At 41.4% G+C, this 15,731-nt stretch overlaps 1 protein-coding gene and 2 long non-coding RNA genes across 3 annotated transcripts in view; 2 read left to right on the top strand and 1 right to left on the bottom strand.

Moving 5' to 3' along the window:
• Nucleotides 1–8,950, bottom strand: part of LOC128774758 (uncharacterized) — a 47,779-nt gene extending 38,829 nt beyond the window's left edge. Inside the window, exon 1 of the long non-coding RNA XR_008419223.1 lies at nucleotides 8,523–8,950. This is a non-coding gene — a long non-coding RNA (uncharacterized LOC128774758). The remainder of the gene's footprint in view (nucleotides 1–8,522) is intronic.
• The window catches only part of IL9R (interleukin 9 receptor), a 244,303-nt gene that overhangs the window by 96,572 nt on the left and 132,000 nt on the right, over nucleotides 1–15,731 (top strand). The gene's annotated exons all lie outside the window — the stretch shown is intronic.
• Nucleotides 1–15,731, top strand: part of LOC109261186 (uncharacterized) — a 165,151-nt gene that overhangs the window by 65,018 nt on the left and 84,402 nt on the right. The gene's annotated exons all lie outside the window — the stretch shown is intronic.

Genomic DNA, 15,731 nt, shown 5'->3' with positions numbered 1-15,731 from the left:
ATGAGCTTTTGTAACACAGAGAAGCAAATACTCAGCCAAAATTCCAAGACAAGAGGAATGCATCCCAAATGAAAGAACAAGATAAGGTCATGGCCAGAGAAATGGAAGGAACACTTCCAAACTCATTCTATGAGGCCAGCACGGCCTTGAGTCCAAACTGGACAAAGACCCCACCAAAAAGGAAAACTACAGACCAATTTCCCTGATGAACCTGAATGTAAAAATTTTCAACAAAAATTAGCAAACCGGATCCAACAATACATACAAAAAATTATTCACCACAATGAATTGGATTTATTCCTGGGATGCACAACCGATTCAATATCTGCAAATCAACTGATGTGATACATCACATTGATAAAAGAAAGGATAACAACCACATGATCCTCTCAATAGATGCAGAAAAAGCATTTGACAAAATGCAGCATCCTTTCTTGATGAAAAAAAGCACTCATGAAAGGAGGGATAGAAAGATCTTGCCTCAATATCAGTATGTCCAGATACGAAAGTCCCATAGCTAATACCATCTTCAATGAGGAAAAACTGAGAGCCTTCCCCCTGAGGTCAGGAACACGACTGGGATGTCCACTCTCACCACTGTTATTCAACATACTGTTGGAAGTCCTAGCCTCAGCAATCAGACAACAAAAAGAAATACAAGGTGTCCAAATTGGCAAGTAGGAGTCAAAACTTCCTTATTCACAGGCATGATATATTCCATGGAAAATCCAAAAGACTCCACCGAAAAACTGCTAGAACTGATACAGGAATTCAGGAAAGTCTCAGATTATAAAATCAATATACAGAAGTTGGCTTCATTTCTATACACTAATAATGAATCAGCAGAAAGAGAAATCAAGGAACTGGTCTCATTTAAAACTGCTTTAAAACCATAAAATACCCAGGGATAAACCTAACCAAGGAGGTAAAAGATCAGTACTCTTAAAACAATAGAGGGGCGCCTAGGTGGCTCAGTTGGTTAAACACTGACTTCAGGTCAGGTCATGATCCCGCATTTGTGGGTTCGAGTCCCGCGACAGGCTCTGTGCTGACAGCTTGGAGCCTGGAGCCTGCTTCAGAGTCTGTGTCTCCCTCTCTCTCTCTCTCTGCCCCTTGCCTGCTCATGTGGTCTCTCTTTCTCTCTCTCAAAAATAAACAAACATTAAAAAAAAAAAAAATAAAGGAACAAACCATACAACGTGTATGAGAGAAATTGAAGAAACACAAAGAAAGGGAAAAACTTTCCATGCTCATGGATTAGAAGAACAAATATTGTTAAAATGTCAGTACTACCAAAAGCAATCGACACATTCAATGCAATCCCTATCAAAATAACAACAACATTCTTCACAGAGCTAGAACAAACAACCCTAAAATTTGTAAGGAGCCAGAAAAGACCCCAAATAGCCAAAGTCATGTTGAAAAAGAAAAAGCTGGAGACATTACAATTCTGGACTTTATGGTGTATTAGAAAGCCACAAGCATCGATACAGTATGGTACGTGCACAAAAACGGACACAGACATCAATGGACTGGAATAGGGAACACAGAAATGGACCCTCAAACATAGGGCCGAGTAATCTTTGATAACGCAGGAAAGAATATCCAATGGAAAAAAAATAGTCTCTTCAGCAAATGGTATTGGGAAAACTGGACAGTGAGAAGAATGAACTTGGACTATGTTCATAAACTACACACACACACACACGCACCCCTCAAAATGGATGAAAGATCTAAATGTAAGAAAGGAACCATCAAAATCCTAGAGGAGGAGAAAAGAGGCAATCTACCTCCTTGATCCTGGCCACAGCAACTTCTTGCTTGTCATGTCTCCGAAGCAAGGGCAATAATAACCAAAATGAACTATTGGGACCTCAAGATAAAAAGCTTCTGCACAGCAGAGGACACTATCAGCAAAACTAAAAGACAACTGAATGAGATGGGAGAAGATATTTGCAGGTGACATATCAGATAAAGGGTTAGTATCCAAAATCTAAAAAGAACTTATCACACTCAACACCCAATAACCAAATAACCCATTGAAGAAATGGGCAAAAGACATGTAGAGACACATTAACAAAAATGACATCCAGAATGGTCACACATGAAAAGATGCTCAATCTCACTCATCATCACTGAAATACAAATCAAAACCATAATGAGATATCCCCTCACACCTATCAGAATGGCTAAAATTAACATCTCAGGAAACGACAGATGTTGGCAAGGATGCAGAGAAAGGGAACGGTTTTGCAATGCTGGTGGGAATGCAAAGTGGTGTAGCCACTCTGGGAAATAGTATGGAGATTCGTCAAAAAACTAAAAATAGAACTACACTAGGACCCAGCAATTGCACTACTAGGTATTTATCCAAAGGATACACTAACGCTGACTCAAAGTGGCACATGCACTCCAATGTTTATTGCAGCATTATCAACAAAAGCTAAATTAGGCAAAGAGCCCAAATGACCACTGACAGATGAATGGATAAAGAAGATGTGGTATATTCATACAATGGATTACTCAGCGATCAAAAACAATGAAATCTTGCTATTTGCAACAACGTGGATGGAATCGGACTTTATTATGCCAAGCAAAGTATGTCAGAGAAAGACACATATCATATGATTTCTCTCATCTGTGGAATTTAATACAACCGATGAACCTAGTGAAAGGAAAGCAAAAATAAGATACAAACAGAGAGGGATTCAAATGATCTAAGAGACTCTTAAATACAGAGAAGAAACTCAGGGTTCCTTGAGGGTAACTGAATAGGGGTATGGGCTAAATGGGTGATAGGCATTTAGGGGGGTTACTTGAGATGAGTACTGGGTATATTTTGTACTTGATGGATCACTAAATTCTACTCCTGAGACTGTATTCCACTATAACGTAACTAACTTGGGCTTAAATTTAAAAAAGAAGAAATATTAAAAATAAGTAAAGAAATGTACTACCAGTGAAAAGCAAAGAATATTTAAATCGGACTGTTTGGGGCACCGGGGTGGCTCAGTTGGTTGAGAGACCGACTTCGGCTCAGGTCATGATCTCATGGTTTGTGAGTTCGAACCCCACATTGGGCACTGTGCTGACACCTCAGAGCCTGGAGCCTGCTTCTGATTCTGAGCCACCCTCTCACTCCACCCCTCCCCCACTTGTGCTCTGTCTGTGTCTCAGAAATAAACATTAAAAAAATTTTTGAAATCAGACTCTTTGAGTGGAAATGAAAGACCGAAAGTGTTACAGACAAGAAAGGATCACAGAAAACATCAAGAAACAATGGCAAAACAATTAGTAGAATGGCACTAAATACATACCTATCAATAATTACTCTGAATGTAAATCAACTACATGCTCCAATCAAAAGACATTGGATATGGTGTCAGAATGGACAAAAGAAAAAACAAACAAACAAACAACAAACAAGACCTATCTAGATGCTGCCTACAAATCCTTATTTGGACTTAAGTCACCTGCAGATTTAAAGCGAGGGAATGAAGAAACATTGATCATGCCAATAATGTCAAAAGAAAGCCAGTAGCAATACTTATATCAGGCAAAATAAACTTTAAAACCAAGACTCTATTTTGGTGCCATTTGGGTAAATACCTATTAGTGAAATTGCATGACCCAATATTTATAGCAGCATTATCAACAGTAGCCAAACATATGGAGAAAGCCCAAGTATCCAAAAACTGATGAAAGTATAAAGAAGTTGTGTGTTGTGTGTGCGTGTTGTGCGTGTATAAGTATGTATACGCATATGTACATATATACATATGTGTATGTTCATACATACATACATACATGTGTATATACAATGAAATATAACTCAGCGTCAAAAAGAATAAAATCCTGCCATTTGCAACGATGTGGATGGAGCTAGAATGTGTTATTTTAAGTGAAATATGTCAATCAGAGAAAGACAAATATATGATTTCACTCATGTGGAATGTAAGAAACAAAACAGATGAAAACATGGGAAGGAGGCAGGAAAAGAGAAGAGTGGTAACAAACTACATGAGTCTCTTAATGTTAGAGGAAAAAACTGAAGGTTGATGGAGGGAGATGGGTCGGCGCTGGGCTAGATGGGGGACGAGTATTAAGGGGAGCACTTGTTGTGATGAGCACTGGGTGTTGTATGTAAGGGATGAATCACTGAATTCTACTCCCGAATCTAAGAATGCACTGTATGTCAACTAAGACTTAAAATAAAAAAATAAATAAAGCTGTAACAAGAGATGAAGACGGACACGATCTCATACTAAAAGGGACAACCAAACAAGAAGATCCAATGATTGTGTATTTTGATGCACCCAACATTCAATTACCAAGTATATAAAACATTTAACAACAACCATAAGGGAACTCATGTATAATAATATAACGATAGTAGAGGACTTTAACCCATCACTCACATCAATGGACAGAACATGTAAACAGAAAATCAACAAGGAAACAATGGCTTTGAATGACACACTGGACCAGATGGCTTTAACAGATATATTCAGAACACTCCATACTAAAATGGCAGAGTACACATTCTTTTCAAGTGCACATGGGCATTCTCCAGAACTGATCACATTCTAGGTCACAAATCAGGCTTCAAGAGGTACCCAAAGACAGAGATCAGACCAAGCATCATTTCTGACTGCAAAGCTAGCAAACCTTCAAAACCTATGGTTTTTGAAATCAACCACAAAAAGAAGGTGGGGGGGAGGCCACAAATAAAGGGAGGTTAAATAACATACTACTAAATGAATGGGCTAAACAGGAAATCAATGAGAAACTACACTGAAACAAATGAAAATGAAAATACACTGGTAAAACCCTTTGGAATGTGGCAAAAGTAGTCTACGATGGAGGTATATAGCAATTCAAGCCTACCTTAAAGAGCAAGAAAAATCTCAAACAATCCTAACTTACAACTAAAGGAACGAGAAAAAGAACAGCAGAAGGAAGGAAATAATAGAGATTAATACAGAAGTAAGGAATATAGAAACCAAAAAGACACTAGACCAAATAAATGAAACCAGGGGTTGGGTTTTTGAAAACAGCAATCAACATGAAAACCACCTAGGAAGACTTTTCACAAAGAAGAGAGAAAGGACTCATATAAAATCACAAATAAGAAAGGAGAAATTACAGTCAACACCACAAAAATACAGTTAGAAGATAATATGAAAAAGTATATGCAACAAATTGGACACTCTGAGAAAAAAGGACAAATTTCTAGAAACACACAAACTACCAAAATTGAAACAGGAAGATACATAAAATCTGAAAACAAAGTAATCAAAACAGTAGCAAAAAACCCTCTCCCTCCAAGGGAACAAGAGTTCAGGGCCAGATGGCTTCAATGATGAATTCTACCAAACATTTAAGGAAGAGGTAATATCTATTTTTCTCAAATTATTAAAAAAACAAAAAAAGAAGGAAAACTTACAAATTGATCTTATGGGGCCATCATTACCCTGATACCAGAACGAGAGAAAACATCCACTAAAACCAAAAACTGTAGTGGTGCCTGCGTGGCTCAGTCGGTTTACTGTCCCAACTCTTAATTTCGGATTAAGTAATTATCATGCGGTGTGTGGGTTCGAATCCTATGTTGGACCCTGCGCTGACAGTGTGGAGCATGGCCAGGATTCTCTCTCCCGGTCTCTCTGCCCCTCCCTCACTTTTATGTATTCTATCTCTCCAAGTAAATAAATAAACATTTTAAATATGCTAAATTTTTTTCAATAAAACTTCAGACCAATAGCCTGATGAGTATGTATGCATAAATTCTCATTAAAATACCTTCAAATTAAAGTCAACAATACATTAATAGAATCATTTACAATAATCAAGTGGGATATATTCCTGGGCTGCAAGGGTGGTTCCACATTCACAGATCAATCAACATGATGCACCACAGTAGAAGAAAGGGTAATAAAAATATGATGCTTTCAACAGATGCAGGAAAAACATTTCACAAAATTTCACATCCATTAATGATAAAACCCCTCAACAAAGTACATTGAGACTCAACCTACTTGCACATAATAAAGGTCATCTAGGAAAACCCACAGCTAATCTCATCCTCAATGGGGAAAAATTGAAAGTTTTTCCTCCAAGGTCAGGGACAAGACAAGGGTGATCCCTCTCACCACTGTTATTCCACATAGTACTAGAAGTCCTAGCCACAGCCATCAGACAACAAAAAGAAATAAGAGGCATCCAAATCAGCAAGGAAGAAGTAGCATTTTCGCTATTTGGAACTGGCATGATGCTCTCTATAAGAAACATGAAAGACTCCCATAAAAATTGCTAGAATTGATATATGAATTTGACAAATCACAATATACAGAAATCAATTTACATAAATCTACTGCATTTCTATAGATGAATAATGAATTAACAGAAAGAGAAAAGGGATCAATCCCATTGACAGGTGCACCAAATACCCCAAGATACCTGGAATAAACCTAACCAAGGAAGTGAAATACCTGTATTCTAAAGGCTATGAAACACTAATGAAAGAAATGGAAGAGGACACAAAGAAAAGGAAATACATTTCATGTTCACGGATATGAGGAACAAAATACTGTTAAAAGGTCTACACTCCACAAGACAATCTACACATGTAATGAAATCCCTATCACACAAACAAAACATTTGTCACAGAACTGGAACAAATAATCCCAAAATTTGTATGGAATGACAAAGACCCCAAACAGCCAAAATAAATTGAAGACCAAAACTAAAGCTGGAGTCATCACACTTCTAGACTTTAGGTTATATTACAAAGCTGTACTGAACAGAACAGTATGGTACTGGCAAACAACAACAACAACAACAAAAACACGGACGCAGAGATCAATAGAATGGAAACCCAGACATGAACTCACACATATATGGTCAATTAATTCTCAACAAAGCGGGAAAGGATATCCAATGGGAAAAAAAGATACTCTTGGGACACATGTGTGGCTCCAAAGCATGTGATTGTGGATTCAGCTCAGATCATGATCTCACGGCAGTGCAGAGCATGCGTGGGATTCTCTCTCTCCATTTCTCTTTGCCCCTCTTCTGCATATTCTCTCTCTCTCTCTCTCTCTCTCTCTCTCTCAAAAATAAATACATGAAGTTAAAAAAAAGTCTCCTCAACATATGGTTTTGGAAAAACTAGACAGCAACCTGCAAAACAAAACAAAAACACAAACGGACCACTTTCTTACAACATACACAAAAATAAGTCCAACATGAATAAAGAACTATGTGTGAAACCTGAAACCATAAAAATCCCAGAGGATACCTAACACAGGCAGTATCTTATTTGACATTGGCTGTACAAACATCTTTGTAGATATATCTCCTGAGGTAAGGGAAACACAAACAAAAATAATGGGACTTCATAAAAATAAAAAGCTTCTGTCACAAAGGAAATAATCAATAAAACTAAAACACCTACAGAATAATATTTGTAAACAACATATGATAAAGGTTTACTGTCCAAAATATATAAAGTTATACAGCACCCAAAAAATAAAAAATCCAATTAAAAATGGGCAGATGACATGAATGGACATTTTCCCAAGGTGACATAAACATAGCCAAGAGACACATGAAAAGATGCTCAGCATTACTCATCTTCAGGGAAATACAATTCAAAAGTACAATGAGATAACACGTCACATCTGTGACAATGACTAAAATCAATGAATGATGAAACAGCAGGTGTTGGCAAGGATGTGGGGAAAGAGAAACCCTCTTGCATTGTGGGAAGGAATGCAAACTGGTGCAGCCACTCTGCAAAACATCATGGAGATTCGTCAAAAAAAAAAAAAAAAAGGAAATAGAACTATGTTACAATCCAGCAATTTCACTACGAGGTATTTACAGAAAGAATACAAAAATAATGCTTTAAAGGGATACATGCAGCATGATGTTTACAGCAGCGTTTTCTACAACAGCCAAATTACAGAAACTGACCAAGAATCCATCAACTGATGAATAAGCTGAGATGTAGTGTATGGAATGTAATATTATTTAGCCGTAAAAACATGAAATCTTGTCATTGGCCACGAGGTGGATGGAGCGAGAGAACGTTATACTGGGTGAAATAAGCCTGTCAGAGAAAGACAAATACCAGATGATTTCATTAACACGTAGAAATGAAACAAAACAAAGGGGTGGGGGGAAGGAGACAGTGACAAACAAACAGACTCTTAACTAGGAAACAAACTGAGGGCTTCCACAGTGAGGTGAGGGAATGGGTGAAACAGCTGCTGGGGATTAAGAAGTGCACCTGGGATGAGCACCAGGTGACATGTGGAAGTGTTGCTCTATATTGTACACCTGAAACTAATATTACACTGTATGTTTACTAAGTGCAATTTAAAGTAAAATATAACATAAGGTTAAGACACCAACCTACCAGGTTTTCTGTAGTTTTCAATCGCTTCATTAGGTTGGAAAAATAACCATAATTTTTTAAAAAAAGCATGTATGATGTGGGGGATAGTTTGTGCCCTTACCTTGGTCTCTGGTTCCAGCAGGACTCGGAAAGTGGGTCCCAGCTCATTCTTCTAGAAGGTCCTGAGATGAACATTTCGTGTATTCAAGTCTTAATGGAATGCAGCTCCAGTTCTTCTGAATTTCTGTCAGGGTTTCTTACCAGAAACAAGTCTGAACCCAGAACAAACCATCGACTGCATCTATGAGGTGATGTCGTGGGACCCCGCAATCCACTAGTCCTTTCGTAAAATACGTCTCGTTCAAATACTGTCTAGGCAGTGGAGGAATGAAACACGGGAACAACCCAGGAAATGCAAGGGCCTGTGCTGCTTAGCAACCAGCTTGCCCAGGGATGCCACCCAGCGCCCCCTCCTCAGCACTCAGTACAAGGCAGCTTCTCTCTGGCGACTCAGGAGATGCCAAGTTGCTGCAAACCTCCCAAGGTCTCCCCTGGGGCTTACGGCAGAACCTGCTGGAAACGCAGCTCTGATCTGTGTCCTGAGACAGCGGTAGAGGCCCTGTGTCCTCTGGGAGCAACAGCAGCCCTTCCTGATCTGAAGTGCCCTGGGTCAGAAAAGCCGATTGTGCGCCCTCTGCTGGCCATCACTGCCTAGGCAGAGGAACCCGCCCCTCTGGGTCTGTGGTCCTTGAGCTCTCTCTGCTGGCTACCATGGGAATTCCTGCAATGTTGAAGGCCCTGGTCGCTCAGCTGAGGGACTGAAGGTGCTCTGGGCAACTCCGCCTGTTCTCCACAATGGGAAGGGTCTTAGTGACAGGGTCTGGGACACAAAGATATCTTTTCCTTCTCCTTTTTTTTGAGTGAAGAATGAAACAGAATTTATTAACATAATGACATCATTTGTAATGTTTTAAGCAATGTCCACAGAAAAATAGACCGCCAATTTACACATGCTGAGCAAGTAATTGTGTTTACCACCAGAGTGTTTAGGTTAGATAAAGAATTGACACCTTTGAGAGAGAGATAACTGCTTCCAGCTATGGAATGAATGAGGTCTAGGGATACAAGAGACAGCCAATGGAATAGAGTCAATCCTGTAATAATATTGTTGCATGCTTTCACAGGATAGCTACACTTGTGCTTAAGTACAACATAATTTATAGGCATATGGAATGACTACAATGTATGCCTAAAACTAATACAACAAATGTGTGAAGAATATTTCAGTGAAAAGTCGACATCCTTTATGCTATCTTTAATTTATTTATTTATTTTGCCAATAAACTATCATTCCTGGGGTGCTTGGGTGGCTTAGTCAGTTAAGTGTCCGACTTCCCCTCAGGTCATGATCTTGCAGTCCATGAGATTGAGCCCTGTGTCAGGTTCTGTCCTGACAGCTCAGAGCCTCGAGCTTGTCCCAGATTCGGTGTCTCCTGCTCTCTCCCCCCTCCCTCCCTCAGGCTCTCTCCAAAAAAGAAAAACAGAAACATTTTAAATTAAAAAAAATTATTCCTAATTTAGGACCTGTGAAATTCCATTTATACTAGGTTCTCTAACATCACCATCTTGATGTTGAGAGCTTATCTGAATAGTCACTAATAATATCTTTGATGACACATATGTGGCAGGGTCAGAATGCAACTTATAGGGAGCTACGCATCTGTTATGAATTTACTGTATGTATCCTTGGCTAATATTTCCAATGAAATGTGCTTTAGGGATACAGATGTATGAAATAATGTCCATCAGTCATATAGGTCAAATTCCTATAGGACCATTCATTATGCCTTCAATTACTAATTGCCATCTCTTCAGAATTAAAGCTGGGACAAGAAAATGTCTTTGAATTTGATGTAAGAGAAGACTATGGTGTTTTAAAGGGTTCACTTACCATCTGGCATCCTCAGTTTGGCAGTGGACAGGAGGATAGAAACCCACGATCTTGATGCACACCGCTAGTTCCAGAGGGAGAATATGGACCTTCTTGTCAAATACTTTTTATCACTATCAGCAGTTCAACTCTGCCAGGTCCAGACTGCCGGACCTGGAGGCAACACAATGCCTGATGCCTGGGTTCAGAACATGAGGAAGGCCAGCTGGTAGGGAGCGGCGGGGAAATCCAACAGGGCCTGGGGCAGTGAGGGAGATGGGTCCGGGTCCCCTCCCCACAGGGCGGCTCTAGTATTTACCTGCCAAAGAGCAGCACACTCTCTCTCAAGACATCCCTCTCCATGACAGAACATGAGGCTGTGCCCCCACAATTCCAGGAGAAATGAGGGATACCCATCTTTTCAAATGCAATAGGCTCTGCAAAGCTTGGCCCCAGAGATGTTGGAGTCTGGAGTCACGGAACGCTGATGCCCATGATACCAGCCATTTCTGCCCCAGCACTCAGAGACACTTCATACATCCCCTCTCCCCTGGCCCACCCCACCCCATCCACATTCCTGGACCAGGTCTCTACTTTCTCCTTGTACTTCCTCTTTGTCTCTCTTTCTCTCTAACCACATCTCTCTCTATTTCTTCCTTTTACTCTCTAGGACTTGCCCAATTCCCCTATCACAAATTCAATGTCTCTCTCCCTGCCTGTCTCTTTCTCCAACTCTCCCCAGGCTTCAGGCTATCTGCTCTGTGTATGCAGCCCTGTCCAGGAGCACAGGGCCCTCCTGTCTCTCCCTCTCTCATGTCTTGTTTTGTCCCAGGCCCTGATCACAATGGAGGAGAATCCCCTGTACAGCAGCTGCTCATGTTGACATTTGCTAGAGCAATACTGGCAGCATGTGGACAGCTAGACATTTACCCTTGGTGGCCCCGCCATGACCCAAAAGCTGCTGGAAGGCTGGCTGCTTCCCTAAGCTGGGAGGAAAAAGGGGCTCACAGGGTTCAGTGTCCCTGGGGCAAAGTGGATTGGCTTGGCCTATGTAGAAGGAGCCATATGCTTACACCCAACTCTCCTGGGTGGTGTCCAAGGAACCTATCTCAGACCATGGAGCTCCGCCCTACCCATCCCTCAGTAAGGCAACACGGGAAGCTTTGTGGGACATCATGTGACTCACCACAAAAGCTGCACCATTTGCCCCCTTGGAGGCCACCTAGATTGGTGCTATTGGGGGAAGCTGGTAAGGTGCACAAGGGGACAAGAGCTGAGTTAATGCAGGGCTTCCTTACCGGTCTCCTGAATCCATTCCTCAGCATCAGAAGAGACCCTTTCCTGGAGACAGATACCTGCCCTCCTCATCAGCACAAACCCCATCAACTAGCACGCACGCCGTGTGCTCATGGGTATCTATCTACAGATATAACAACCACCACCAGGTCTCCCTAAAGGATGTATCCAACTCCTCAGATGGAACTATAGGTCCCTTCCAGGCATTACAACCCCAAAGAATGATCTGTCTTCTTCCACCAATCCTGTACATACTATGTGTTGGCTAACTGCATATACAGGAACCCCAAAGTGTACGCTTGATGGGGAATGAGTGTTGATTTTCCTGGAAGCAGATGATGACACAGAAACACAACTGTGACAAGTGTATTAGGGGAAATTAGGAAGAACAAAGTGGAGTGGACAGGGTGGTCAGGGAAAGCATTCAGACCAAGGGACAGATTAGACACCATCTCTAAATATATAATAACCATAGCTGGTTTGTAATGGTTCAGTGTCCTCTTCAAATTTCAAACGGATTGTCCTCTATGTCAAAGTAATTTTGACTTATTGCAAAGGGATCTTCTGTTCTTCTCTATGCATTTTGTCTTCTATAATACATCTGTGGCCTTGGATGAGCACATATTTGTGTGGCTGCATTTGTGTGTCTACCTCAGATCTTAGATGTAGATGCCTGAATATACACATTCTCATATTTATCTTTTCCTTCTTTGTAAAGTACGACCTGAATTTTAATAGGAAAAACACAGGGGTCTTTGTTGTATCTTTTGAAACAGGAATTGCCAGTCTCCCAACCTCAGGCATTATACCCTTAATTTCATGAAACTGAATGAACATCTGTTGATGATCTGTGTGCAGATACATTCATTTCCACCCTGAGAAGAGTGAATGCCCACTCATCACATACATTTTACAAATTCCTTATGTGCTTAACCACCTCCTCATCGCACTGACCTCAGAGACCAACATTGTTCCTGCTTCTCAGATTACAATGCTGAGGCTCTGAGTTGGCCTCACTGAGAGCTGGCATTAGGGCTGAGACAGCAGGATCACAGGCAGTGCCTCTGGAAATTGTGAGGGAAGTTTCAGAGATGTACACCTTCATGCAGCATCATGAAAGTAGGTTCAGGGGTGTGGTGACAAGATTCCAGCAGGGGCATTTCCTGGTCAACCCTGACTTCCCTGCTAAGAGTCTGATTCAGGATGAAGGCCAAGGAAGCCACACAGCTAATCTACAACCTTTAATCACATTTAGTCTCACAGACTTAGGCACACAAACTTAGGCAGACAAGCATCCCATAAGAACCAAGGTAAAATACAAATCTCCAGGGCATTCTTTCACAAGGAACCAGAACCTTCAGGAGAACCTCTAAGAGAAACAACAGTCTTTATTTAGATAATGAACTAGGTGCACTTTGGCCACAATGACATTTCAGAGATGATACCTGCATGAACTATCCTTGAACCCATACAGCAGCTCTGTGTGGATGTCACCTTGCGCTCACTCTCCCTGCCCAGGTTGTGGGCCCTGCCAGAAATGGCCTCCAACTCCATCTCACTGAGTCCAACAACCTCCCCTCTGTACCATCTCAGCTCTCCCTTCTCATGCACAGTCTCCAATTCATTCCCATGAGATTCATGTCTCCGTCTCTTGTACTTAAGGACCCATTACTGGAGCTGCCATTATTGTAGACCAGAAGCTCCATGTAATTTAACGCATGGGACTCTCTCCCCATTAGGACAGTTGAAGCCCCTGATGGTAAGGGTTTGCCTCATCTCTCACAGAGCCAGGGACATGGACTGTGTACAAGGCACATCTGCAGAACTGATATGCCTGCTTTTCTATTAAAAGACTCTTTCCTTCTCCACAAAGGCTATATGCAGCCAGCTCAGTAATGGAAATGACACAGCCCAACATATGTATGTCCTGAGAAACTTGAGGAATCTTAACAGTGTCCTCTTCCAGCAGCACCCTTGCATCACAAAGCGTGTGAGGCCATCTCTACGTCTTCTCAAAGACTCAACAACATAGAAGCTGAACATGCTGAACATGTCAACTCATAGAGCTCAGTTCATCTCACAAATAGTCGAGGTGGAGGTGGTGGGTCCTGTACCTGAGAACATCAAGGAGCTGGAGGTAGCCCATAGAACCCATGAACAGTGATAAAGGGTATCTGTGGGGGATGGACCTGGGAAAGAAGGAGATCCTCTTGCATCCATAGGGACCTACAGAAGTGACAGGTGTGTTGGTATGACAGACAGAAGCAGAACGCCCACAAGAGCTGAAACACAATGAAGTAGGTGTCAGCACCTGGCCCCTTGTTCATTCATGGGTCGTAGTAGAACAGAGCATCAGTGTCAGAAAACTCCACCCTTCCATGAGGTCCCACCTATAGCCTGAAAGTACCAGATGCCACAAGGAAAAACTACTGTCGCCACACGTCACTGCCAATGTTTACAAATGCAGAAAGGCAAGGAGTCCTATTCTAGAAGATTGATGGCAGTAATGCCAGTATAATAAAGGAACGTATTCCAGAGAGGCAGGCATCTATGTCCAGACCCCTCTGGTGTCCTTTTCCACCAGATATGAAGACTTTTTATTAGCACATTGAGAACAGACAGAACATGAGGAATGAAAGAAATGACCAGAACCACACAGAGATCCAGGGCCACCCCAAGGTCAAACCTCTACCTGCCATCCCATACCTGTCCTCACTCTGCTTCCCTCCCTGACAAAGACATCTTCTGTGAAGGCCACAGAGACCTCTGAGGAGATGGGGGTTCCTGGAGTCCAGAATTGGGTCCTGGATATGTGTTTGCTGAGGGAAACACATTACCTGTGCATATTCATTGGTCTCAAGTATGTTTATCTTAATTCACAGGTAATTCAGCTTTTAAATACAATATGAGTTGCAGAGCTATTTTGTGCCATTGTAAAAGAGAGGTAGAAATTCTACATAAAAGAATGAACAGAAACATGTCTCAATTTCAGGTGCAAAACTCCCATAAGGTATCATGAGACAAAGTACCAATTACAACTGCTCCCGGGACACAAAAGAACCTACTCATATAAACACAACTGAAGAACTCTGTGAGGAATTGGCCCTGCAGGTAATCACTGATTCTCTCCCTTCACGACTGCAGTTCCACGTACATTCTTTATTACACGTGCCGCTTCTGAAAATTCAGAGTATTTCCACCTAGGGGACAACTGGAGAAATTCTCTATCATACATTTACCAACACAGAAGGACTAGTAATGAATTCTGAAATTTTTCTAAGAACCCTCAGCACTGCACAAACACACAATATAATGTTGGAAAGAATTTTTATCTATTCCAGTCATGAGGCTCATAGCAGACATTCTGAACAAATTCATGGCCTACAGTGAAATAGGAAAAAATGAAAATAATCAGGATAATCCCGTGTAAAGAAGGTGCTGAAGGAATCAGATGCTCCAGAAGACTTGAGGGTGCAGTGAAGTGTCATCCTCCTCAAGTTATTTCCACAAACACTAAGTGAGAGCCACGTGGTCCTCAGCCTCCATGCACTTGTGGTGTCCAGAGGCACTACCTAACATGATGATGTTACATTGGAGAAGCCTGGAGGCTTGTGAGGATGTAAATCAAACAGTAGAGACAACAGTAGACAAAAAAACAAAACAAAACAAAACAAACAAACAAACAAACAAACAAAACAGACAAGGCCAGATAAAAGTTTCCAGAAAGCATTGCAACTGAAACTGGCAACAGAATTTACCTTGTCTTTTTCTGCATCCTTGGTAGAGACACAACTGATATTTCCCATTGGAGCTGCATCACGTCTTAGGTTTCATAAAGGATGGAGGTGGATGGAGGTGGATGGAGGTTGATTCTGACTTGCATAGACTGTGTGGAAGAAAAACAAACCATCCTGAACATGTTTCATTATATTCAACTCATGCACACTCTCGGGTTCCTTACCAGGGACAGAGTGTTTTTCATGTGCCTCGGGTGACCCTTGAGGACAAGAGGAAGATCTGATCCTGTCTCTTGAGGAAGGTTTACAGGGCCCTGGTTCAGGTGTTTTTATAGCTAGTCAAGCAGTTGTGAACAGCTCAGGTCTC

This window comes from Panthera pardus, unplaced genomic scaffold (genome assembly GCF_024362965.1).
Source record: "Panthera pardus isolate Hobbes unplaced genomic scaffold, ASM2436296v1 HiC_scaffold_4, whole genome shotgun sequence".
Lineage (NCBI taxonomy): Eukaryota > Metazoa > Chordata > Mammalia > Carnivora > Felidae > Panthera > Panthera pardus.
This window is presented reverse-complemented; position numbering and strand designations above follow the sequence as displayed.